We start from the raw sequence: 26,279 nt of genomic DNA, 5'->3' as shown, positions 1-26,279 counted from the left end.
GGACGATATATCTCTGCGAGACCTAGCAAGGTTAATAGGACTTCTCTCCTCCTCCATCCAACCTATTTTTCCCGGACCTCTGCACTATCGAGAGTTGCAGAGGATAAATGGATTACCTCTAAGGCACTGTCTCTCGTATTCACAGTGACTGACTCTATCACCAGAAGCGAGAACGGAACTCAACTGGTGGCTCATGCACATGGAGGCCTGGTACGGCCGGGCGATCTTCGGATCTGCTCTAGACATAGCGATAGAGTCAGACGCCAGCCGTTCCGGCTGGGAACCGAGATGCGGTCCGGTGGCCACAGGAGGTGCATGGTCGCCGCAGGGACTCGGAATGCATATACATTGCCTAGAGCTCCTTCGCAGTACGCTCTTTTACCAAAGACAGAGTGAGCTGTTGTATCTTACTAAAGATGGACAACATTTCAGCGGTAAGATACATCAATCATCTGGGTGGCACAAAATCTCGGCCTCTAGCAGAACTGGCCAAAGATTTATGGCATTACTGTCTATAGTGCCGGATTTCAGTAACAGCAGAGTATCTACCGGGCCTTACGAACGTAGTGGCGGATTGGTACTCCGGCATGCACATGATTACAGCGACTGGAGGCTCGACAGGGAAGTCTTCCTTCGACTTCAGCAGGTCTGGGGTCCCATGTCCAAAGACCTGTTTTCCTCACACCTGAACTCTCAGCTAACAGTGTTTTTCAGCTGGAATCCAAAACCAGCAGCGACTGCAACGGATGCTTTCCTCCAGCACTGGACCGAAGGCGTACACTATGCCTTTCCCCCCTTCAACATGATTGCGAGGACCCTGGCGAAGGCCCGTCAGGAACAAACAGAATTGGTTCTTGGAGCCCCGTTCTGCACTTCTCAGACCTGGTATCCAGTTCTTCTGGAACTTTCTTCGGATTTTCCAATCCTTCTACTCCAATTTCCGGATCTTCTGCTGGATCCTGCGGGGCTACGGCACCCCCTTCTCCTCCAAGGATCTCTGGTCCTAGCAGCCTGGAGGTTTTCAGGTCTAGGTGGAGAGTTCCAGGCATGTCTCACATGGCAGTCAGCCTCATCGAAGAGAGTTGGGCCCTGGCCACTCTCAAAAGATACTCTAACTCATGGAATGCCTGGAGGAGCTGGTGTCAAGACAAAGGCTTATATCCAGTTTCGGCACCTATAGAGGAAATTCTGAATTTCCTGGCATCCTTAGTTGAAAAGGGTCTAACCTACAGAACTGTTAACGCTTATCGCTCTGCTATTTCAGCAGGCCACAACCCCATAGAAGGAATTCCAGCAGGTGAGCATCACCTAGTCTGCAGGTTACTTAAGGGCGTCAGACTCACAGCTCCGCCCCCGTCTTGTTACGGTAAACTTTGGGATGTCAACTAAGTGTTGAACCTGTTTCTATCCTGGCCAAATAATGAGGAATTATCTCGCACTGCCTTATCTGGCAAACATTATCTGGCAGCAGTCCCCACCACCCACCCGAGGAGCAGGAGCTCTGGACCATGTCCCTGCAGGAGCAGAGGACCAACGAGTGCAACAGCTGACTCCATGCACAAGCGTACCTAATTATGGTAAGCGCTTTGGCACCGGCGATACTTCCTGCAAAAGTCTGCATTTTGCTTGTGCTCAGTTGCTTGTGAGCCTATTTTGATCATTTCGAATGTGGAGGCTTTGTCCACATTGCCCTGCACAGAAAGCCTACAACAGAGCCACTCGCCACCATTATAGCACACGAGGCTCTCTGCCACTACAAGATGGCCGTCCTTTGAATCCAGCAACTACACTTGCCGAATCCAGGCCACCAGCAGCCAGTTGATTGGCTGCTGGGCCTACCTCTTGCCCCATTGGCTGCCGGCAAGCGAAGTCAGCCCTCTCCCTCCAAGGCCTATGGGAGGCAAGGCCAGCATCTGTTTTGTGCTTGTTCGATGCCGTGACTGCAGTCTGCCAGACCCCCTGGCCCTCCTCATACAAGGTAATCTTCCATCCCTCTTCAGACACTGCACTGCCACAGTAGTCCAAACTTGCCTCAGTTCACATATGTGTGACCACTTTTTCAACATGAACTGATGGTCCTGCCTATGCCTATGCAGCCTGACTGCTATGACCTGCCCCTAGCCTGAATCACGTGCACTGTCACCCTCCTCCTTACTCATCTACTCCCACTGACAAAGGTGTTTTATGGGTGATGTCTCTGCATGTCTTGTTATAACTGGTTTTCTCGCCCTACTGCGCCATTTAGCGCCTACTGCTCAGTAGCACTATTATACTATGTACTTTATCTAAGGTATACTACGACACTAAATTGCTGCATCGCACCCAAATGTATCTATATTTAGCATTGACTAGCCTAGAGGTGCCCTGCGCCCAAAATTGCATTTAGCCCATTTGTAATTGCATTGACTAGCCTAGAGGTGACCTGAGAATTGCATTTAGCCCATTTGTAATTGCATTGACTAGCCTAGAGGTGCCCTGCACCCAGAATTGCATTTAGCCTATCTGTGATTGCATCACCTAGCCTAGAGGTGACCTGCACCCAGAATTGCATTTAGCCCATTTGTAATTGCATTGACTAGCCTAGAGGTGCCCTGCGCCCAGAATTGCATTTAGCCCATTTGTAATTGCATTGACTAGCCTAGAGGTGCCCTGCGCCCAGAATTGCATTTAGCCCATTTGTAATTGCATTGACTAGCCTAGAAGTGCCCTGCGCCTAGAATTGCATTTAGCCTATCTGTGATTGCATCAGCTAGCCTAGAGGTGACCTGCGCCCAGAATTGCATTTAGCCCATTTGTAATTGCATTGACTAGCCTAGAGGTGCGCTGCACCCAGAATTGCATTTAGCCTATCTGTGATTGCATCAACTAGCCTAGAGGTGACTTGCGCCCAGAATTGCATTTAGCCTATCTGTGATTGCGTCAACTAGCCTCGAGGTGACCTGCGCCCAGAATTGCATTTAGCCTATCTGTGATTGCATTAACTAGCCTAGAGGTGACCTGCGCCCAGAATTGCATTTAGCCCATTTGTGATTGCATCGACTAGCCTAGAGGTGCCCTGCACCCAGAATTGTATTTAGCCCATTTGTAATTGCATTGACTGGCCTAGAGGTGCCCTGTGCCCAGAATTGCATTGAGCCCATTTGTAATTGCATTGACTAGCCTAGAGGTGCCCTGCGCCCAGAATTGCATTTAGCCCATCTGTGATTGCATCGACTAGCCTAGAGGTGACCTGCGCCCAGAATTGCATTTAGCCCATCTGTGATTGCATCGACTAGCCTAGAGGTGACCTGCGCCCAGAAATGCATTTAGCCCATCTGTAATTGCATCAACTAGCCTAGAGGAGCCTTGCGCCCAGAATTGCATTTAGCCCATTTGTAATTGCATTGACTAGCCTAGAGGTGCCATGCGCCCAGAATTGCATTTAGCCCATTTGTAATTGCATTGACTAGCCTAGAGGTGCCCCGCGCCCAGAATTGCATTTAGCCTATCTGTGATTGCATCAACTAGCCTAGAGGTGACCTGCGCCCAGAATTGCATTTAGCCCATTCGTAATTGCATTTACTAGCCTAGAGGTGCCCTGCGCCCAGAATTGCATTTAGCTCATTTGGAATTGCATTGACTAGCCTAGAGGTGCCCTGCGCCCAGAATTGCATTTAGCCCATTTGTAATTGCATTGACTAGCCTAGAGGTGCCCTGCGCCCAGAATTGCATTTAGCCTATCTGTGATTGCATCAACTAGCCTAGAGGTGACCTGCGCCCAGAATTGCATTTAGCCCATTTGTAATTGCATTGACTAGCCTAGAGGTGCCCTGCGCCTAGAATTGCATTTAGCCTATCTGTGATTGCATCAGCTAGCCTAGAGGTGACCTACGCCCAGAATTGCATTTAGCCCATTTGTAATTGCATTGACTAGCCTAGACGTGCCCTGCGCCCAGAATTGCATTTAGCCCATTTGTAATTGCATTGACTAGCCTAGAGGTGCCCTGCGCCCAGAATTGCATTTAGCCCATTTGTAATTGCATTGACTAGCCTAGAGGTGCCCTGCGCCCAGAATTGCATTTAGCCCTTCTGTGGTGTGCTACTGCCCCTTCATTCATACTGCTGCTTTTTCATACCCAGGTGCTTCACGACTGTATGCTAACTGCCAACAACCACCCTGCATCTATCCTATCCACGTACACAATGTATCTCCATATGCTCTATACTGTGCTACTTAGATCACTTCTTTATACTATGAATATCCAATACCCGACCATGATACCAAACTCACCTACATACGAGTCCCCACCGAATTTTCACAAACCAACTGATATGATCTCTGCACCCTGCACTGTCCTCCAGAGAAACCTCAAACTATGTGCAAGGCTCCCAAGGCTTTATGACCCTTTAACCAAATCAGCCCACAGCAAGGCTATTACTAGCCCCACAGCCCCTCCCAGTACCCTCTTCAACTAAACAGTAGACTCGATCGTGAACCTATCCACGCCCAGAAAGACACGCATAAATCCTCATTATCACTTTTAAAACCAGTACAACCTGAGACCAAGGGAGCACTGATAAACGCCCGCTCCATGGTAGCCCACGCTACAGTCATAGCCAACCTACTCTACAATGAAGACTTGGACTTCTTAGCCGTTACCGAATCCTGGCTACATCCAACAGCAGGCCCCGCAATTATGTTAGCCATACCAGATGACTATACTCTACTAAGACTTGACCGTACCGCCTCTCGAGGCGGAGGTCTTGCCATTATAGCTAAAACTAAACTCCCTCTGACCATTGAGTCACCAGCCAACATAGGATCTTGTGAATCCTTAACTGCAAAGTTAATCTTATCTAATACACAATCCATCTCCATTCACCTTATCTATTGACCACCTGGCCCCATAGGGTCATTTGAAGAAGACCTCACAAATATCCTATCAAATAAACTCAAGAACTCCTCACAAAGTATTGTATTAGGAGACTTTAACCTTGGTTTTAGCGACCCCACAGATGCTAACGACACAATAATTAATAATACCTTAGAGGAACTGGGCTTTACCCAAAGGATCACAGAGCCCACTCATACCAAAGGGAGAACCCTGGACTGGCTAGCTGTGCACAATTGCCCAGTCCTGATCTCTTCTATACTTCCACAGCCCTGGACAGACCATCACCTGATCTTGTTCACTCTAGAGCCGACACCAGCGCAAATTGACAGTATAGCTCCAGCTGTGCAGACCAGAAATAAAAAGAACATCACCCCTGAAAATTTGATCCCATTAATCGCACCGACCTTGAATGCCATTCCGGACCACTCAGATCCCTTAATGATGGTAGACATATATAATAGAGTCATGCTCTCTCCCCTTGATGCCATAGCCCCACTGAAGTTAAAAAAGAGCAAACCAAGAAAACACATCAACGCCTGGTTTTCTCCTCATTTTAAAGCCCTCAGACAGGAAAAGCGACGCTGTGAAATAATGTGGAGATCACTTCCCTCAGAAAAAAACAAGAAAAACTTGAGTAGACTAGCCTCTCATTATAAAAAAGAAATCTTCCTGGCCAAACAAACGTCCTACAGCACTCGAATCTCACAAGCCAAATCCAACACCAGAGAGCTCTTTACAATACTAAAAGAGGCTGAATCTCCCATCCAAGCTCCTGACTCGTGCCTCAAGGATAAAAACTGGTGCATGGGTATACAAAATGCCCTAGCTAACAAAATCTCCTCTCTCAAGACAAAGATAAACATTAAAAAGGATTCCCTTCTCTCTTCCACTAAACCCAGCATCCCCACCCCTAAAAAGATACACACAACTCAGACACACCACCCTGTGCACATTCCCCATTTTAACTTCCACAGAGTATCCACCAAAGAGGTAGAAAAGGCCATTCTCACCCTCAAACCTTCGAACTGCCATGGGGACCTATGCCCCGCACAATTGATAAAGGATGCGGCTCGTGATCTCGCACCATTTATTACCAAACTAATAAATGCGTCATTCACATCAGGCAGCGTATCTAACAATCTGAAACAATCATGGGTCCTCCCCCTGCTCAAAAAACCGAATCTAGACCCCTCTACTCCCACTAATTACCGCTCCATCATTACAGTACCATTCCTTCTTAAAATCCTCAACAAAATAGCTTACCAACAAATCCAACATTACCTTGAGCACTTCCATCTCTTAGGAGTCAGACAATCGGGTTTCAGGCCTCAACACGGCACTGAAACCGCACTCATAGATCTTAAGGCACAGATAGATGAGCTGAGAGATCAGGGTAATGTGGCACTACTGCTACTTCTTGATCTCTCGGCTGCCTTCGACCTGGTCGACCACGAGATCCTATGCAACCACCTTCAAAAAGCCACCCACTTCTCTCAGGAGGCAACTGACTGGATCCAATCCTTTCTAAATAACCACACGATGAGAGTCTTTTCCCTAGTAGCAGCAGCTGATCCAACACCCATCACCTGTGACGTGCCTCAGGGATCTTGCGTCTCCTTGACCCTGTACAACATCTTCACGAAGCCCCTTTTTGATGATCTAGATGGTCTGGGTATCACCTACACTAATTATGCCGATGATACCCAGATCCTCATCCCGTTGACGGGGGATTATGACAAGGATTTGGCCTTCATCAACAAAGTATACCTCATCATCCAGGCATGGTTGGCCTCACACAGTCTATGCCTGAATGACGACAAAACAGAACTCCTCATTCTAGGGTCCTCACATAACCTTAACAAACTAGACCAAAACTACTCCTCCTTCGTAATTGACAACAATAAGATCACGGTAGCCAAGGAGGTCAAAACCCTTGGCTTCTACCTAGACTCCACTCTCACCCTTAAAAAACAAGTTAATGCTATGGCATCTGCCAGATCTTATACATGCAAACTCATCAGAGCAGCCAAACCTTTTCTCTCCCCGTCTAACTGTATCACCCTAGCCAGGGCTCTGATCCTGTCCAAGTTGGACTATTGCAACGCACTTTATGTAGGATGCAACAAATCTATTACGAAAAAAATTCAGCTCCTTCAAAATAATGCCCCAAGAGCGGCCCTCAGTATCCCAAAGAAAGTCCACATCTCTGATTCTAGAAAGTCTGTCAACTGGCTTTCTACCAAAGACAAAATATTCCTCAAATCTGTTTCCCTGACCCACAAATGCCTCCACCAAGCAGCCCTCAATACCTTATCACTAGATTCACCAGACCTACCTCCTCTCGCCCCTCTAGAATGGCCAACTCCAATATCCTCCTGGTGCCCAGGTTTAAACGTTCTATGTCGGGTGGGAACAGCTTTCCTGTTAAAGCAGCACAATACTGGAACTCCCTTCCACCACCTTACAGGGAGGACCTCCCCTAACGCCTATTCACAACTAAGACCATCCATCGGCTCAAGATTCACGACACATAACAACCTCTTGCTCTCCTGCTACCCTAATGCTCCACCACTATGATTGTAATTATGTACATTTAGGTTGTCATACCTTTTCACGAGACAACCGATTTATTGTATATAGTATTACTTTATTGTATATTTCTGTAACCCATGCCTCATCGGCGTGCATTGTTTCTTTTTGACGCGTCCAGCACTGTAACCACGGCTGGACTTCATTCCTTGTATGTAACCAAGCTTTGCAATCCTCTTGTTGCCTCTGCGCCTTGTTACCCCTCTAGAGGTTAGGTGTGCAATATAAATAAATAAATACAAATACAAATACAAACTCACTACACTGCCTTGTCTCGTCTCCTGCAGGAGGGTTTCTGATGTTAGAGTCCTCGATCTGGCAGGCAGCACCTTCTCCCCCGATGGCATAGTGTTCCACATACATAGAAGGACAAAGTGCAACTCAAGAGTGATTTCTTATCCTGCCTTCGGAGAACAGCCCAAGCTCTGCTTAGTCAGATGCATTAAAGGAGAGTTCCGGGACTTTTTTTTTATTGTCCCTACGGGTCGGCCATGTGTTTGTAAGCATAAATCGGTAGATCGTAGGAAACTTTCCTATGGACCTTACCCGACTTTTCGCCCCTTATCGCACTCGAAATCAGCCTCCATTTTGTGATAATCCTATCATTCCGCCGCATCGACCTGGCTCACCTGCCTTTGCGGCACTAAATCAAATCCCCCGCCCCTGAAACAGACTTTATCAAAACATTCATATTCCCCGCCTCTATCCGTGACGTGACTGTGCTGCGTAGGCAAACGCGCCCAGGCGTCTTCTACGCGACTCCACACAGACCCCGGAAATCAACACAGATCAGCTCACAATACAGCGCGCCACAATTCGGAATATGAAACTGTACTTTGAAATCAAACCGCAAGATTGTACATTTGGCAAAGTACGTTTATTGGACATCAAATGTTTAGAGAATATTCAGCGATTTGCATTTTTATTTGCTCACGTTCCAAAAAGTTCGTATTGAGGAACGCGATGGTCCTTTGCTGTACACAGGGTCTTAGAGCATCTCACAATACAGCGCCACAATTCGGAATGTGAAACCGTGGTTTAAAAGCAAACGGCAAGATTGTACATTTGGCAAAGTACGTTTATTGGACATCAAATGTTTAGAGAATATTCAGCGATTTGCATTTTTCTTTGCTCTCGATCCAAATTAGTTCGTCTTGAGGGAAGCGATGTTCGTGTGCAGTACACAGGGTGTTGGTTTACGATAAAAATAAGCTCTTCGGTCGCACTGATAATCGCATGGCTGTTCCAACAACGAGGCACTAGGCCACCACAACGGTAGGTATGTTGCATCTAACCGTTAGTACCGCATAAGGGCATACTTGTACTTGGCGATCGTCCCATAAAATGGTCAGGGTGGTAACGTTGTTCACGCGGAGAAGCAACTGGCGGCTGTAGAAGCCGTCCGCCGGTGTCTGGTACTCGTGACACAGACAGTAGTGAATGATGTACCTAAAAACATAAAAAATGAAATTAGTCTCACCATCAGATCCTTATTAAAATTATTCATTTCATAGCGAGGACAGCGCTACTGGGTGTACACAAGTGTTTAAAGGCGTGGCGAGGCATGGAGGGGGGGGGGAGTGCAGGTGGAGAGTGGAAGGGCCCAGGACTGAGGTCGCAGACAGTGGACCAGTTGTAGCAGGGGAGAGGGAGAGAGAAAGCAGAAGCAAAGAGGAAGGTTTTGAGGTGCTTCAGTAAAAGCAGATGTTTCTCCTCAAGATAGTGCGCGGTAGAAAACAATATGCCACATAGAACGAACAAGTACAACTGAACCCGTCTTTAAAGCCACTGTATAGTAATGAAATTGCGGTATAAACTCATCAAAAGTTACTTACATTATATTTGCATTTTCCATTGTGTCTCTGTGTAGGGCAGACCCGAAACACCACTCCTTCTTTGCCGACGTTACTTCTTCTAATGAACGTGGCTCATCGTTTCGTTTCTGAAATTTTATTCATTATCTTTTCTTAGTCTTTCAGGATGGTCCCGGCCTGTCAAGGTCAAATCACAATAGAACCTTATATTGGGTCGTGGGCCGTTCCGCCACCCGAGCAAAACATCAAAGCAGCTGACCTTCACTTTGAGCGAGCACACATTTCTAGTTAGCTGCAGTTAGTTTTAGGGACATCTTGTCTGCGTGCCTTTTTTTTTATTGTCCCTATGGGTCGGCCATGTTTTTGCAATACGGAAACATTCTATAATTTTTGTAAAAATGATTTATATTACTGTTTGGTTTAATTGCAATGGGCCTGCAACATGAGGAGACTCGAGAGAACAGACAATCAAATTACAATCATTTAAACCGTGATGTGTATTTCTCAATGAGCTCTGCTTTAGGTGGACATGGAACAGAGGCAATGTTGGGTGGCAATGCAGTTGTCCCCTGCATAGGTTCGTTCACCACTCCATGTATGTGCCTATCGAGGACATCTACGATAAGTCTCTCAATAAACTCATATTGCATATCCTCAAACACTGGTTTGATCACCCATTGTTTACTTCTTTTAGTGAAGGCCTTATTGTAGCGAAGCGTCCCTAAAGTTCCGGTCGTCCTACTTTGTTGACGGCCAACATTATGGTTATGTGCCAAGACCGCTAAAAGAGTCCGATTTATCATGCCTTCCATGCCAAAATGCAATCTTTTGGGCCTGTACTTGAGGCACATATTGTGGAACACCTCCAAATCTCCTGTGTGGCAGAATTCCGTGAGTCCCCTCAAAGCTTTTGTTATAGTTTTATCAAATACAATCTTTTCAATGGCTTTGTGAGTGGGTGATGAAGGAATCAACCACTTCTTCTTCCGTGCCTCCTCTGTGGACAAATGGCCATGTTCACATTTGTGGAAATGCTCATTTGTCGACCATCGATGTACGTTGCTACAGTGCAACATTACTGACCGCCATTTTTCCAGTAGAATTTCCAACGACCCTTCACATGTTTTTGAGCTCCACCAAAGATGGTTGCTGATTGACTTGGACCACTGTGAAATACCTTGCAATTCTTTTTTTTTACCTGCAGCAGACAATTTTTTATTGATTGATTTTGCAAGATGCCAAACGTCAAATTGGTGATTTATATTTTTGTACTGTTCTCTCATTGTCTTGGCAATTGAAACGTGTCTGTCCGTGGCTATCAGGTCGATCACCATTCCCCGCGATTGTAGTTCTTGCAATGATGCTACAAAGCCAACTTTCTCCATGGCCACTGAGGATGTACTTTGTGACACCTGCACGACCACCGAACTCACAATTTTCTTACTTTCCATGTCCTGAAAGTGGTAGGTGCAGTACTTGGCTGAAAATCCTGGGCTGTCGCACTGTCCATCACCGGCTAGCCTGAAGCGTTTGCCCGCGAATGTACTTTCCATTGACATTTTTTCCATTCTCCAAGCTTCGCTGATGGCTGGAAATAGATAATCGGTTTGGTATTTGTAGAACTGACTTTTCGCAATGAAATGGATTCCCACAAACTGAAAGAAATACTGTAACTTTTTAAAACTTGAACCACTAAAAAGTGCGGCCGCTGCACAAAGTAGATTGCCTGCTGGCAGTTGCCCCAGCATGGGTTGTGCAGACCATGCGAACGGATGATATTGTGTACAGGTGGCATGTATTTTAAGGTTAGTGCCTCGAATTGCACGAGTCACATTAATCAATGGCTCCCCACATACTTCCCCACCAACCGAATGCCCACATTTCATCATCATAATAATATCCATCAAACAGCTATCGAATACAATGAATTTGGCCTCTTTCCTTATACTTTCACTCTGCATCCCAGCTGGTTCGGCCTGTAACGTTGAGGACATGTCACTCGCATGAAAGGTACAATCTCTGATATCGTCTTCCGCTATGCTGAGTGATATTGATGGTGTTTCATTGTCGTCCACGTCATTCTCTTCCATTGCAACATCTGTTCCTTGTCCGGAGATGGGAGAAAAAAACAATGTCTTCAACTTTCGCGCGCTCTTATTTTTTGCGGGTGTGGATTCTGTGAATTGATCTCCGACTGCATCCAAACTACCAGGAGGACATTCACTATCAATGGCTGGTGGTGGTATAGCTCCGTTGTCAATCACTTCATATTCTTCCCATTGGCACGATGCATCTCCAGTCTCAAGTCCCTGCCAAAAGGTTTGACAAGCAACATCTCTCGTTCGCTTCACTGTCTGTGTAGATTTAGTTCTTACACCCACTCGCAACTAGAGGACAGATTAGAAAAGGGATGTTCAGTTTAAACACAACTTACAGTATTGAACTATTGACAGTGAAAGACAACATAATATAGTGAACAGGACACTAACCTTCTTTTGCTTTCTTTTCTTTGAAACTTTCTTGCCTCGAACTTCAACATCTGGACGCTGTTGCTCCGACTCGTGTGTGCATGTCTCCACTTCCTCTCGCGCTGCAACGACTATATTTTCATGATAAGCACATCCATCACTCACTGAGGCTCCATCGACTCCCTGAAACATAGAACTTTCATTAGTATGTATAATAATATTGAAAACACAAAATGTACTTGGGGACCAATACCCATACGTACATCTCAATAGCAAAACACGAATGAACGCATTGTGTAGAACATTCAAACGACAATAGTTCACGCATTGTTGATCTAGTTAGATTGAACTGTCAAGATCCATACCTCGGGCTCCGCATAGACTTCCATTGATGATATTATTGAAGATGACGCTTCAGCAACTCCCTGAAACACAGTAATTGCATTAGTATGCTTTTCTATTTTGTTAAAAAGAACATAAACTTTGAGCAGGCGTCAACGGCTCATCTAAATAGACCTGCACAAATGATCAGTTGTCTAAAATAAATAATGGATATGTAAATATGATTCGATTTGCTCGATCGTTGGAAGTGTCACCACCCAGAGATCTGCATCAACTACTAGGGGTGATGTTCTTGTAGAAGAAGCTCCGTCATCTCCCTGAAACATAGTACTTGCGTTAATAAAGAAGGAAGTATAGCGGATGTAATCACGTCATATGATTTCGCTTGATCGAACTGTCAGTATCCATACCTCGAAATGCATAAGAACATCAAGGGACGATGTAACTGCGGTGCACACTTCTGCAAGCTGTTGCGCCGACCCGTAACTGCATGCTCCCCCTTCTACTTGGACTAATGCTCCATCGACTCCCTGAAACATAGGACTTTCATTAGTAATGAACACAATATTGAAAAAAGAAGACAAATAGGAGGGCGACGACAGAAGGACATATCAATGGCTAAAAACGAAAGAAACATTGTGTGTAACAATCACGCTACAAGAATGCAAGATCTGATGATCTCCATCGATGGAACTGTCCGGAAACGTACCTCGAGCATCTGAGTGACATCTACGGTTGTCGTCAATGCGTTGGACTCCTCAGCATCTCCCTGAAAGACAGTACTTGCATTATTTTGGATAACAATAATTATAACTGAAAACAAAGACTAGAGGACGAGTACAAGGGTGTACCATTAGGTAAAATAATTACACGATCAATTAAAACTATTGATTTACATGCCTAAAACAAGTCAGTGTCAGAATAGCTAAGTAAGATTACCCGATAGGCGCTTGAAGTGGCTGATGACTGCAATAACGACACGGATGGAGAATATTCCGCCTTCATATTGAGTGGATACATAAATGGGGAAATTATTGTTAGCTAATGCTACACACTACCGCAAGGCCGAGAGATAAATACGTAAACTTGACTCACCAGTGGAGGGATGTGGACGAATAGAGTGGGAATAGCGGTTGAGAGCAATTTTCGCCTCGCTCGCGGTGTTTTCTTCTTTATTAGCAATGATGTGGAGTACATGTCTGGGCTAAAGTGCCTGCTGCAGATGCGGTATCGATCACCCCTCTTGTCCGCAAAGACTTCTAGGACTCTACTTTCTAGCTCAGAGGCTGGATATCCGCAATATCGGACCCATTCTCTTATCTGATCTATTGTCTTAGGGAAAACATGCATTATAGTACCTTCAGATTTGTTATGGGTCTTCGAAGGGCAACCGCCAATGGAACAGGCAGGCATTATGGAAAGTTCTGAAAAGTAAAGATCAACAATTCTCTATGAATACCAATGTGTTAAAACAGTAAATGACACATAAAAGGTTCAATGCAAGGTCCGTTTTGGTTCTTGGAACTATACACGTTATTCACATGCGGATAAGTATTTCAATAACTTTCAAAAAATAGAAAAAGTAATTTGACTAAACTCAGAACATGTGACTAGTTCCTTGCATGTACTGTCGTGAACGAAAAGAAAACATGGATGCAATTTGATGACTACTAGCAAATAGATATAAATTAAAAAATTGGACGCAAAATGATTATGGTACATGGACTTACCTTGACGAACAAACAGTTAGATGCAGGGATCAGAGTAGTTTCTTGTCGTAGAACAGGGAGCAGTTCACAGGTTGCAAACTGACGAGTTTGCTCAAAGTGGTCACGGAAGTTCACAGAGACGAAGAGCAGATAACCAGCACCTTCACGGGTTGACTAGCAAAGCGCAAAGAAGTTCTCATTAGAAATATGAGGTGGGTTATAAAGAATTCGAACCAGGGGTGTGTTTGTGAATGAATGACGTGTATATGTCGTGGCATTATGTGGATTGCAGGGGGCCGTCCAGCGTGAGGGGGATGCTTGGCAGGAGACACGGGGTCTGGAGGTAGACATGGGAACAACAAACCCATGCTCTATAGACCACTTTGAAGTGTACATGGTCTTTGGCACCTCTTGGCCTTTATCGCTCCCTGACAGCTCCACTTGCCAGCAGCTCAAGTACCCCGGTGCGAACTGCCTTTGATAGGGCGGGGGGTGGATCGGGGCGGTGGTCGTGCAGACAAGACACAGGAAGACTCGTGAATGGAGACACACTTATGTGGATTGCAGGGGGCCGTCCAGCGTGAGGGGGATGCTTGGCAGGAGACACGGGGTCTGGAGGTAGACATGGGAACAACAAACCCATGCTCTATAGACCACTTTGAAGTGTACATGGTCTTTGGCACCTCTTGGCCTTTATCGCTCCCTGACAGCTCCACTTGCCAGCAGCTCAAGTACCCCGGTGCGAACTGCCTTTGATAAGGCGGGGGGTGGATCGGGGCGGTGGTCGTGCAGACAAGACCCGTTTGCCGCAGGGCCTCACCAAGGAGAGGCCATCTAACTGAATGTAAGAGGATGGCTGCAGGATCTACTACATGGAAGGCAGGGGGGTGAGTTTATAAATACCTCACCCTCCCAGGAGAATATACACTAGATTCATTTAAAAAATCAAAACAACCATTGTTAAAATATATGTTGGGCTTTATTTTAGATTTTAATTAAACATAAATAATAAACATTACACATTGTAAAGTTGAGGTTGCAGCACATCGAGGGAAAATCCGCGGTATTGTCCACTGTCACTGGGGAAATGTTGTCTAATGGCAAGTACCGCACAGGCAGGTATTACTCTCCGAACGCGGTGTCCGAGCCTCCCGTGAAGCCACCAAGTGAAGCAACGATAGGCCACCAGCCTGTACCACCTGTGAAAAAAAAAGATGCAAACTGTATTAAACTGACCAAACTTTCTTATCAATGTCGATTCAGGTAACACATGTCATTTTTCTTAGAAAAAAATTATATCTAGAAAATGCACTATATGGAACCAATTTACATGCGTTCCAATGATATGTAAATGTAATTTTATATGTGGGAGACGACCATGAAATAGTGGTGGCATCACTGACATCACAAACAGAGTATACTTACTCGTTACTCGGATTACGCGGACGAACAGTGCCACGAAGTTCGTGCATAAGCACCATCATCATCCTCAACACTGTCCGTGAGAGGCAGGCTTCCCTGAACTCTGGCAGCTCGGTGATGCATTGCGGACTTTGCTCGCCTTCCTGCTGACTTTGCTCGCTTTCCGAAATGTAGGCCAAGCACCCGGAATTTTCACGGCAGCAGCAGTTCTCCTCCTCAGTTGGCATTAGCTCGCACCGATTGCACGTGCACCAGGTGGAGACGCCGTCCATGCGACATGGTCCAGGCTCTTCATCCGTTGACTGGTCCTCCCAACTGCCGTCCGAATCCCCATCGTTTTCGCGTGCTTGCCTTTCCAGTAGTTCTTCCTCGGTGTACTCGGGCTCGTACATATACGGCATTATTGTGGCCATTGTGCGGTAAAGATAGTAAAATAATTTATAGCGGTGGTACTGGTATCTGTTCACACGGGCTACAAGCGGCGAAGGTAGCTGACCAGAGCACTGAAACGAGTCACAGAATACTCAAAGTAACACAGAGAGAGGAATGGAATCGAAAATCTGCTGCTGTATGTTGTGAAACGGTCTGTTTATACTTATTGGGGAAAGAGGCGTCCTGCCATTTCCATGGCAACACGTCAATAGCTGAGGCGCAGCGATTGTTGACACGAGACGTGCTTGAAATGGGCAGTACGCGTCTGCTGATGTCAGGCTCAGGGGCGGGGGATTTGATTTAGTGCCGCAAAGGCAGGTGAGCCAGGTCGATGCGGCGGAATGATAGGATTATCACAAAATGGAGGCTGATTTCGAGTGCGATAAGGGGCGAAAAGTCGGGTAAGGTCCATAGGAAAGTTTCCTACGATCTACCGATTTATGCTTACAAACACATGGCCGACCCGTAGGGACAATAAAAAAAAAGTCCCGGAACTCTCCTTTAAGGCTTACAAAGAGGTCACGGCTCCCCTCAGAACCTTGGCTGACAGACAACGTTTAATAGCCTTGTGTAAGCCACATAAAGCAGTTTTCCCCCCGACCCTAGCACGCTGGGTGCGGTGGACTTTAACCCAAGCAGGAAGAGATACCTTGCACTTCGGAGTCCACTGCGTGAGAGGAACTATGGCTTTTAAGGCTTTCCAAGTCAGGATCCAGCTGGAAGATATCATGAGAATGGCGGATTGGGCAAGCAAATCATTATTCAAGCAATTCTACCTAAAACCGGTAGAACAGCCGGCATCTATTGTGGTAAGTAAGCTTTAAACAAGCATAATGGGAGCCTCCCGTCTTGACATAGAATAAAGATTTTCCATAATAATTTACTAGAAAGTCTTAATTCTATTAAAGACACGGAGGCGAGCATTATCCCACCCGGCGAGAAATTGGAATGTACCATGATCAGAGATTATGTATCTATATTGATAACTTACATGATTTTGAATGCATGACTGTTCTTTCAGATAACGCAACTTATTTCTCTCCCCCGACTCTAAGGGATATAGGGATGTAATATACATGAACTAACTGTAATTATCTCTCTCTCTCTCGACAGTGTCTATCGACAAATTCGCCTAATTCTTGGAACCTTTTTTACCTACTATTTCGAGTTGTCTTCAGTTCCGAATCTTCTATCAGTCGAGTTTGCAGCTTCGAAAGAGGACGTGCATCATATTCAAGACTGTTTATGTGGGGACTTGGCCATTCATTGGAAGATACTGGTCACATGTTGGTGACCTTATACTGAACTTTCCTCAGACTCCTGGGAAATGTACTTTACGTTATTTTAAGACTCTTGGGACATTTTATGTCACTTCATTGTTAAATGTATTGTTATAATTTTCTGTTAAAAAAAATAAATATCTTGCTGCTGAGTGCTTTCTTTAATTATTGAATAAGGAAAGAGAAGCATAATGCTCGCCTCCGTGTCTTTAATAGAATTAAGATTTTCTAGTAAGTTATTATGGAAAATCTTTATTGTTAGGGATACATGGAGTAGTCATACCCATGCTGTACATGTAGCCATTAGTGTAGGGAAACATGCACTGGCGCTGCCCATGTACATGTACCTGTATGTGGGCTGAGTTTGAATTGACCATACCAAAGCTGTACTGTATTGTGATGAATCCTGCACTTGTCCATGCTGGATGGATTGTGAGAGAAGGTTGCTCTTATTGTATCGATTTTGAGAGGAAAGGTTGCACTAGCCTTTACATTGTGAACGTGTACTTGTCTGTTAGGGAATCTTGCCGTGACCCTGCACATGTTGCATCGTTTTTGCTGAAAGTTTCCATTGGCCCTTCCCATCTTGTATCTGTTGTTTTTTAAGCAACCTTGCACTAGCCTGATCCATGTAGTACTTTTTTGAGGAAAGCTTGCAGTGGCCGTGCCTACACTGTACCTCTATACCTGTTCTATTTATGAGGGAATTATGTGTTGACACTGCCCATGTGGTAACAGTATGAGCTACATTTGTGAGGAAAAGCGCATGGCATGTTGGGAACAGCATGGGCAGCAGCGTTGAAGGTATGGGTGTCGTTGAGGGATGTTGGCACTGCTGCTACACGTTGCATTTACTCTATGTGTGTTCATAGCTTGCAGTCCTACCGTCCCTGATGTAACTTTCCAGTGTGTGATGGAAGCTTTCAAATCTGTGTGCTGCAAGTGTTCTTTATATGGGGGAGGAGGGCTGAGCTGATTGGAAGTTACCCATATTTTAGATTTCCTGTATGCCAAGTAAGTTTGAACCTCTGCTGCATGTGCTATTTTGTGTCTGTGTGTGGATAAAGTTTAAACTGTTTCTGCTTGTTTTCCACCTGTTTAGTGAGTTAAGAAAGCAACGTGACCCTCATTCATGAAACACAAATAAGAACTTTATGCAACACATTGAGTAGTAATGGGGGATACTTGTTTAGACAGTTTGTGGCTAAAGCTACATTTAAAAAAACATTGGGCCAGTCTTCCCCACCTGCACAGTGCACTATAGCCCCCCCCCCCCCGTCTTCGCTCCACCTTGTGGTGGGCAGTTCAACAGGCAAAGCCACAACCCCATTTTCACATCCAGCACTAACGGTGGTCCATTGGCGGTAATCCACTTCGTCAAAGAACTTTAGCCAGGATCCCCTGCACTACAAGATGGTGCTTTGGGTAGCGGAGCAACTGCTCGGCGCTGGTGGAGGAAGTCCCACTCCTAGTCTACTCCCAGACGCCTAAGGAATGCCCTCCACTCAGTCGAGAATGCACAGCCAAGCAACTGGTATTTCTTTTGCAATCTCATTTGCCTGGAAGGTGGGTGGGATGGGGGGTTACGACTATCCCTGATATTGTTCGTAGCTGTAGGAATTCTATTGACAGCTACTAACACCTTCTGGGCCTCATTACGACTTTGGTGGTAGTGCCCTTAATAAGGGCATGGCTGCCACCAAAACTGGGTCTGGGTTCCTTGAATGGGGAATTACTGGGCCATTCCGAGTTTGGAGGGCCCGGTAATTCCTCCTTCAGAGAACCCGGGCCCGGACCTTCCCCATTCCCATTTGAGCCCACATAGGGCTCAATGGGAATGGGTGCAGGGAGCTAACAAAGGGCTGATTACGACCGGCCCGTTGTTAGCTCCCTGGTCCCCTCGCGGGACTCAGTAAGGACGTCTGGTAAAAACAGACGTCCACATCGGGTCCCGCGAGTGAAACTCGTAATGAGGCGGAATGGGTTTAACGGGTCTGCCACCATTAGCGGCACCCGTTAACCCATTTGGCCAGGGTCGTAATGATTCCCATCTGTCTTTTCAATGGCCTGAGCAGTGGCTTCTGCCATTCTGTTAATTGTAGATTAAATGGATGTAAGTGAAATCAGAGGAAGCTCTGCCTCCAAATCAGAGATACAGGTGAAGAGAGAGAATTGTTGGCAAAAGGAAGCATTATCCTCCGTACAACGACCCTTAAAAAGACAACTACTATATGCCATTAAAGTGGCCCACATTGGCCCAGAAAGCTGGCTTACACAAGGATGTGTGGGTGTGGCGGTAGCAACGAATGATTGTCATTATTTATAATTCTAAAGTACGATATTGTAGATCTTTCCTAATCCTGCCTGATATTTTTATTTCTAATCCAGCATTATCGACTCATTGGGCCTCATTACGAGAATGGAGGTGATGAAAAAAGGAAGGCGGAATGGTAATAGCGGCATCATTAAAGGGTCCGGGGCATTCCGACCCGACAACCTGCCAATACCAGCACTGCCCGTACAGTGCCCCCTCATACCGGCATGGGCGCGTACACGCGCCCCTTTGGGGAGTAAATACTGGCATGCCGGTAATAGGAGGACATCACAACCCACGCGGGCATGCAAATACCGGCATCCCGAAGCTGGTAATCAGGGCCTGCATGATGGCGGCCATAAATTCATCGCGGAGCAACCGTAACCAGCAATCACGCCAACTGCCACAGGTGCACACAATGACCACAGGTGGACTCAATGGAGTCTGGCCCAGTATAAAAGGAGTACACCCACACACCGCACCCCTTCCTATGCCAAAATGCTACCACTAGCTGTTACAATCATGGCGCTGGAGGACATGCCTATACTGCTACAACTACCGCAACAACAGCAACTACAACAACTACACCAGCAACAACAGGCAGCACAGAGGAGACGCAGGAGGAGAAGGAGGGTGAGACAGGCCCAGCAATTACCACCAGTGCAGCCAGTAGTACCTCGTAGGCAGCCACCAATCCCTCGCATCAGACCCAGCCCATTCAATCTAATCCCTGACCAGATCCACACCCTGTACCGGTTGGACCGGGACACCATCACCACCATACTGGACATGATAGGCAACGACAATGCCAGCCTCATAGAAACACGCTCTGCCATCCCCCCGCTACTAAAGGTGGTGTCTGTGCTCCACTTCCTGGCCATAGGCACCTATCAGCGAACAGTGGGCCAGCTGCATGGCATTTCACAACCACTATTTTCACGCATGCTGACCGAAGTGCTGGATGACCTCCTGAAGCACGCTAGCACCCACATATCCCTACAACGGACTGCCCGGAAGATAGCTGACACCAAAGTAGGCTTCCATGCACTGGCAGGCATGCCCAATTGTGTTGGTTCCCTGGACTGCATCCATGTTGAATTGTTAGTCCCCCATCCCGTAGAGGCGGTGTACCGTAATTGCAAGCAATACCACTCCATCAATGTGCAGATGGTATGTGACTCCAGCAAGATCATCACACATTGCTGCGCCCGATTTCCCGGATCAACACATGATGCCATGGTGCTGCGTACTCCACGCTACCCCGTCACATGGAGCGACATGATGGACCACGCGCCTGGCAGCTTGGTGAGTTGCCTGACTGGGCCATGGCAGTGCATCGGGGTAGTGATGTGTAGGGATACATACTCCACCTGGGTGGGAATGGGGGGGGTTGCATACTCCACCTGGGTGGGAATGGGGGGGATGCATACTCCACCTGGGTGGGAATGGGGGGGTGCATACTCCACCTGGGTGGGAATGGACGGTTAGTGGAGAATGCACGCAGAGCTAATGACTCCTGACCTGAACCCCCCAACCCCAACATGACACATCATTGGCACACATCTGGCCATTAACGTTTATAAATGACCACATGTAAGATGCACAACCTGGCCACCATGTGTATGCAAAGCAATGCATGACTAAACAGGATCGCAACTGTGCCAATATGGCTAGTGTGACCATGCACAGTGTAGTATACACAGCAAAAATGGGAGGTGAAACATTGCCGTACAACCACAGTACATCCGCCTCAGCATGCATTGTTTCACCCTGCATCATCTATTCAACGCCATCCCGGCTACCACACCTCATAGCAGTATAGAATGCATCTAGATAACATTTGTGCATACGTACATGGACATGTGCATGTCCACACCAAATAGCTGCGGGCATGACCGTGAATCCTGAAGGTGGCAGCTCAGAGTGACACACACCTATTTGTATTTGCCTGCAGGTGATGGAGGATATCCCTTGAAGCCGTGATTACTTACCCCTGTGCGGAACCCGCGGAACAGCCAGGAAGAGGAGTACAATCGGTTCACACCCGTACCCGTGTTGTAATTGAGCAGACCTTAGGCCTGTTGAAAGCACGGTTCCGCTGCCTAAGCAGGTCTGGTGGAGCACTCCTTTATAGGCCTGAGAAGGTGGCAAAGATCATCATGGTCTGTGTCATGCTGCACAACATGTGCGTCTGGACAAATGTACCACTGCCACCTGACATTGACATGCATGCACTGGGTGAGGATGATGAGGATGGAGACGGAGGTGAAGCAGCACCCCTGCCAGTAGGTGATGCACAGGATGGCCATGCAGTATGCCTATCACTGATTCACGAATACTTCTGAACCACAGGAACTTTGATAGATATGTGTCAGTGACACACTGGGTCCATGTGGACATGCACACAGGGAATGTTGGGAGTTGGGCACTGAACACTGTCATACATTAAATGGATACACACGAAATGAACAAAGTCCAGGCATTGAATGTTTTTTCACACAACGGGTGTATTGATTCAAACTACAAAATGTGACAACCCTCCAAAACCCCCCAGTAAACTCCCAAACCCCCCCAGTGAACTCCCAACCCCCCCAGTGAGCTCCCAAACCCCCCAGTGAACTCCCCCTAATGCTCCCATTCACCCCCAACACTATCTGAGCCAGTCCCATAGTTCTCCCACACTATTTGCGGGACTGCTTGCTGTCCAGGGGAAGCATTTCAGTGTGCCTCGCACTCCTTCTCGTAGGACGCACAGGGCTGGGGGGTCCAGAGGAAGTGGGGACAAAGGAAGCAGGTGTGGTGGCTGGTGAGGAGTCAGTGGGGATTTCCACGCATGCTGCAAGTCGTGTCCGCTGCATGTGCAGCAGGATAGATGTCAGGACCTGTGTGATGGACCCCAGACAGTCTCTCATCAGCACTGCCGAGGCTTTGACTGCGGCTGTGTTGGCTGTTATGGTGGCTGTGGTCCCCGCTATGGCTGTGGCTATCTCCCGCCTGGTGTCCTCGCCATCCGCGATGTATTGGCGCAGCAGGTCCAACATCGACTCCTGTCTGGCCTCCACCAGCCGTACCTCTAGGCTGTTGGTGGGTGCAGCAGTGGTCGAGGGTGCTGTCATGGGGCCTGCATTATCAGTGCTGTCCTCGTGGATGGGGCTCAGGTCAGAATTGTGCAGGCAGGGATCGGCACTGCTGTAGGTGGGTGAGGGCTGAGTTTGGGGCAGGGGGGTGGAAACAGGGCTTGGGCAGTGTGGTCCTCCCACATGCATGACTCCTTCCTGGTACACATACTCCTCGACTACATCTTCAGTGGTGGCCAGTGGTTGTAGGGCCTCGCCTTCCACTGGTGTAGGTGTGGGAAGCTGAGTGTCCACAGTGTCAGGCGCACTGGGTGTGGCTGTGGGCTGCGAGGCTGCCCCAGAGGTGGTGGTGTCGGTTGCCGTTTTCTGTGGCCGGGACGTGGATGTCCTTGTGGTGGTATCCTGGCTGGCATCCTCTCCATTGGTGCCTGGGGGGGGGGGGGTAGAAGAGATGCAGGGCATCAGTGATGGTGTTACATGCAAGATGCATTCTATGGTACTGTGGAGTATTTCATTCATCATGCATTAATGTTTTACAGGTGTGTCACACAGGGTAGTATGAGGGGCCATTTTGGCATTTGCTGCATGGCAGGTGCCATGCCGTTGTATTGAGGTTTGTGTGATGTATTACATGGGCATGGTCCATGCGTGTTGGCTTTGTGTTGGTAATGGGATTGGCACTCACCATGCATTTCGGGGTGGCAGGGTTTGGTCCTCCATCTGGACTAGAATATGTTGATGTGTGTGTTAGGACATGCATTGCCTTGCCTAGACTCTCTTCCACATCACTTGTGCTACGTCATGGTTTTCCCTACATGGATCTGCATGGTCACTCACCTCCTTCTGCTGATGTTGCAGCACCAACTCCATCTCCCCAAATCCCTTGATGGACTCCAGATTGATGAAGGTGCTTGCGGTCTCCTCCAGGTGGTCACTTTGGCAGGAGAGTGGGGACCCCCGCCTGTGGCCATGGCCTCCCACCGGTTGCTTGCAAGGATATTGCGGACCCTGAGGCGGAGGTCATCCCACCTCTTCTTGCAATCCCTCACTGTCTGTGGGGTGGTTCCAACAGCAGAGACCTTGCGGGCGACCTCCTGCCAGATCTCCTTCTTGCGCTGCTGCACCTCACGCTTCAGGTTCTGATCTTTAATGACATCAGCTTGTGCGGCAAGGGTGTCCAAAAGCATTTTCAATTCTGCATAAGAAAAGCGCTTTTTCCGCAGGCGGGGGGGGGGGGGGGGGTAGTCTACGTATTGCCACTGGTCTCTCCTGTAAACAACTGTTGCTTTGGGAGGATTGCAATGGATTGTGTTTTTAAAGATGGCCGCCGGTGCATTTCCCGTTCCGACGCGATGACGTTACTTCCAGGTCCGGTATTACGAGCCCGGTATTAGCATGTTGTTATTACCGGGTCGGTATTAAGGGGTTCCTCCTAGGCGGAGGCGGTATCGGTGGGTCACGTGATGGCACTATCAGGGGTTTGGAGGGCCTTTAGCAGCATGCCGGTATGGCCATTACCTGCATGGGGGTTCGCGTGTGCTCGCGCACTCGTAATCACCCGCTATTAGCGGCATCATATGAGCACGAACCTGCTCTTACCTCCATGCCGGTAATGACCCTGTTTTTACCGCACTACCCATTGTTGCGAATTCCTTATGAAAAGCAAGTCTAAAACAATAGCGAGATGGCAGCTTGTGAATGTGGCGGATAGGGCATGCATGTAAAGAGGTGGGGACATATTTGTTAGGCGGAGACACTAGTACAAAAACATCGGGTGGAATTGGTGGGGCAAAATTACCTTTCATCTAGGGCATGGGTGCACAACATACGGCCCGCGGGCCAGTTGCGGCCCGCCATGCTCTTTTGTCTGGCCCACGAGGCACAAAGACTTTCCTAATGGAGGGCAGCCCGCAGCCGCCCTCGATTAGGAAAGTCTTTGTTGTCTTCCGGGCCGGACAAAACATTGGCTCAGCACACACACGCACCACGTCGCTCCTACGAGCCACGTAATGCGTGTGTGCTGCAACAATGGAGGGCCAGCACTACGGCTGGCGTGGTCCATAAGGCTTGATGCCGGAAGGCATTTCAGCCTTGGACCACGTCAGCCGTAGTACGATTCCAGCGTTCCAGCTTACCTGCCTTCCAGCACGTCTCCGGTAAGTGCTCTGTTTGTGTTTGTGTGTCGGGTTTGTTTTGTTTATGTTTGTGTGTGTATGTTGAGATGCGGGGGTGAAGGGGGGTGTTGGATGTGTATGAATGTTTGTATTTGAATGTATTTTGTGTGTATGTTGAGATGCTGGGTGGGGGGGTGTGTCGGATGTGTATGAATGTTTGTATTTGAATGTATTTTGTGTGTATGTTGAGATGCGGGGGTGGGGGGGGTGTCGGATGTGTATGAATGTTTGTATTTGAATGTATTTTGTGTGTATGTTGAGATGCGGGGGTGGGGGGGTGTCGGATGTGTATGAATGTTTGTATTTGAATGTATTTTGTGTGTATGTTGAGATGCGGGGGTGGGGGGATGTCGGATGTGTATGAAAGTGTGTATTTGAATGTATTTTGTGTGTATGTTGAGATGCGGGGTCGGGGGGGTTGTTGGATGTGTATGAATGTTTTTTGTCTGCTGAGTTGGGGGGTGGGGGTTCGGGTCTGTATGGGTGCATGTTTGTGTGTGTGCTGAGTTGGGGGGTGGGGGGTTCGGGTCTGTATGGGTGCATGCTTGAGAGTGTGTGCTGAGATGGGGGGTGGGGGTTTGGATCTTTATGGGTGCATGTTTGTGTGTGTGCTGAGTTGGGGGGGTGGGGGTTTGGGTCTGTATGGGTGCTTGTTTGAGAGTGTGCTGATTTGGGGGGTGGGGGGTTCGGGTCTGTATGAGTGCATGTTTGTGTGTGTGCTGAGTTGGGGGGAGGGGGGTTCGGGTCTGTATGGGTGCATGCTTGAGAGTGTGTGTGCTGAGTTGGGGGGTGGGGGTTTGGAGTTTGGGTCTTTATGGGTGCATGTTTGTGTGTGTGCTGAGTTGGGGGGTGAGGGTTCGGGTCTGTATGGGTGCTTGTTTGAGAGTGTGCTGATTTGGGGGGGTGGGGGGTTCGGGTCTGTATGGGTGCATGTTTGTGTGTGTGCTGAGTTGGGGGGTGGGGGGTTCGGGTCTGTATGGGTGCATGCTTGAGAGTGTGTGCTGAGTTGGGGGGTGGGGGGTTCGGAGTTGGGGGGTGGGTGTTCGGGTCTTTATGGGTGCATGTTTGTGTGTGTGCGGAGTTGGGGGGTGGGGGTTCGGGTCTGTATGGGTGCTTGTTTGAGAGTGTGCTGATTTGGGGGGGTGGGGTGTTCGGGTCTGTATGGGTGCATGTTTCTGTGTGTGCTGAGTTGGGGGGTGGGGGGGTTCGGGTCTGTATGGGTGCATGCTTGAGAGGGTGTGTGCTGAGTTGGGGGGTGGAGGGGTTTGGAGTTGGGGGGCTGGGGGTTCGGGTCTTTATGGGTGCTGGTTTGTGTGTGCTGATTTGGGGGGTGGGGGTTTGGTTGGGGGTTAGAGGGCTATGGGGTGGGGGGTTTGGTTGGGGGTGAGGAGGCCATGGGGCATAGTGTTTGGTTGGGGGTGAGGGGGCCATGGGGCATAGTGTTTGGTTGGGGGTGAGGGACATGGGGCATAGTGTTTGGTTGGGGGTGAGGGGGACATGGGGCATAGAGTGACATGGGGCATAGTGTTTGGTTGGGGGTGAGGGACATGGGGCATAGTGTTTGGTTGGGGGTGAGGGGGACATGGGGCATAGTGTTTGGTTGGGGGTGAGGGGGACATGGGGCATAGAGTGACATGGGGCATAGTGTTTGGTTGGGGGTGAGGGGGACATGGGGCATAGTGTTTGGTTGGGGGTGAGTGACATGGGGCATAGTGTTTGGTTGGGGGTGAGGGGGACATGGGGCATAGTGTTTGGCTGGGGGTGAGGGGCATAGTGTTTGGTTG

The sequence above is a fragment of the Ambystoma mexicanum genome, chromosome 3q (assembly GCF_040938575.1).
Source record: "Ambystoma mexicanum isolate Mex_15411 chromosome 3q, UKY_AmexF1_1, whole genome shotgun sequence".
In the NCBI taxonomy this organism is placed as follows: Eukaryota; Metazoa; Chordata; class Amphibia; order Caudata; family Ambystomatidae; genus Ambystoma; species Ambystoma mexicanum.
This window is presented reverse-complemented; position numbering follows the sequence as displayed.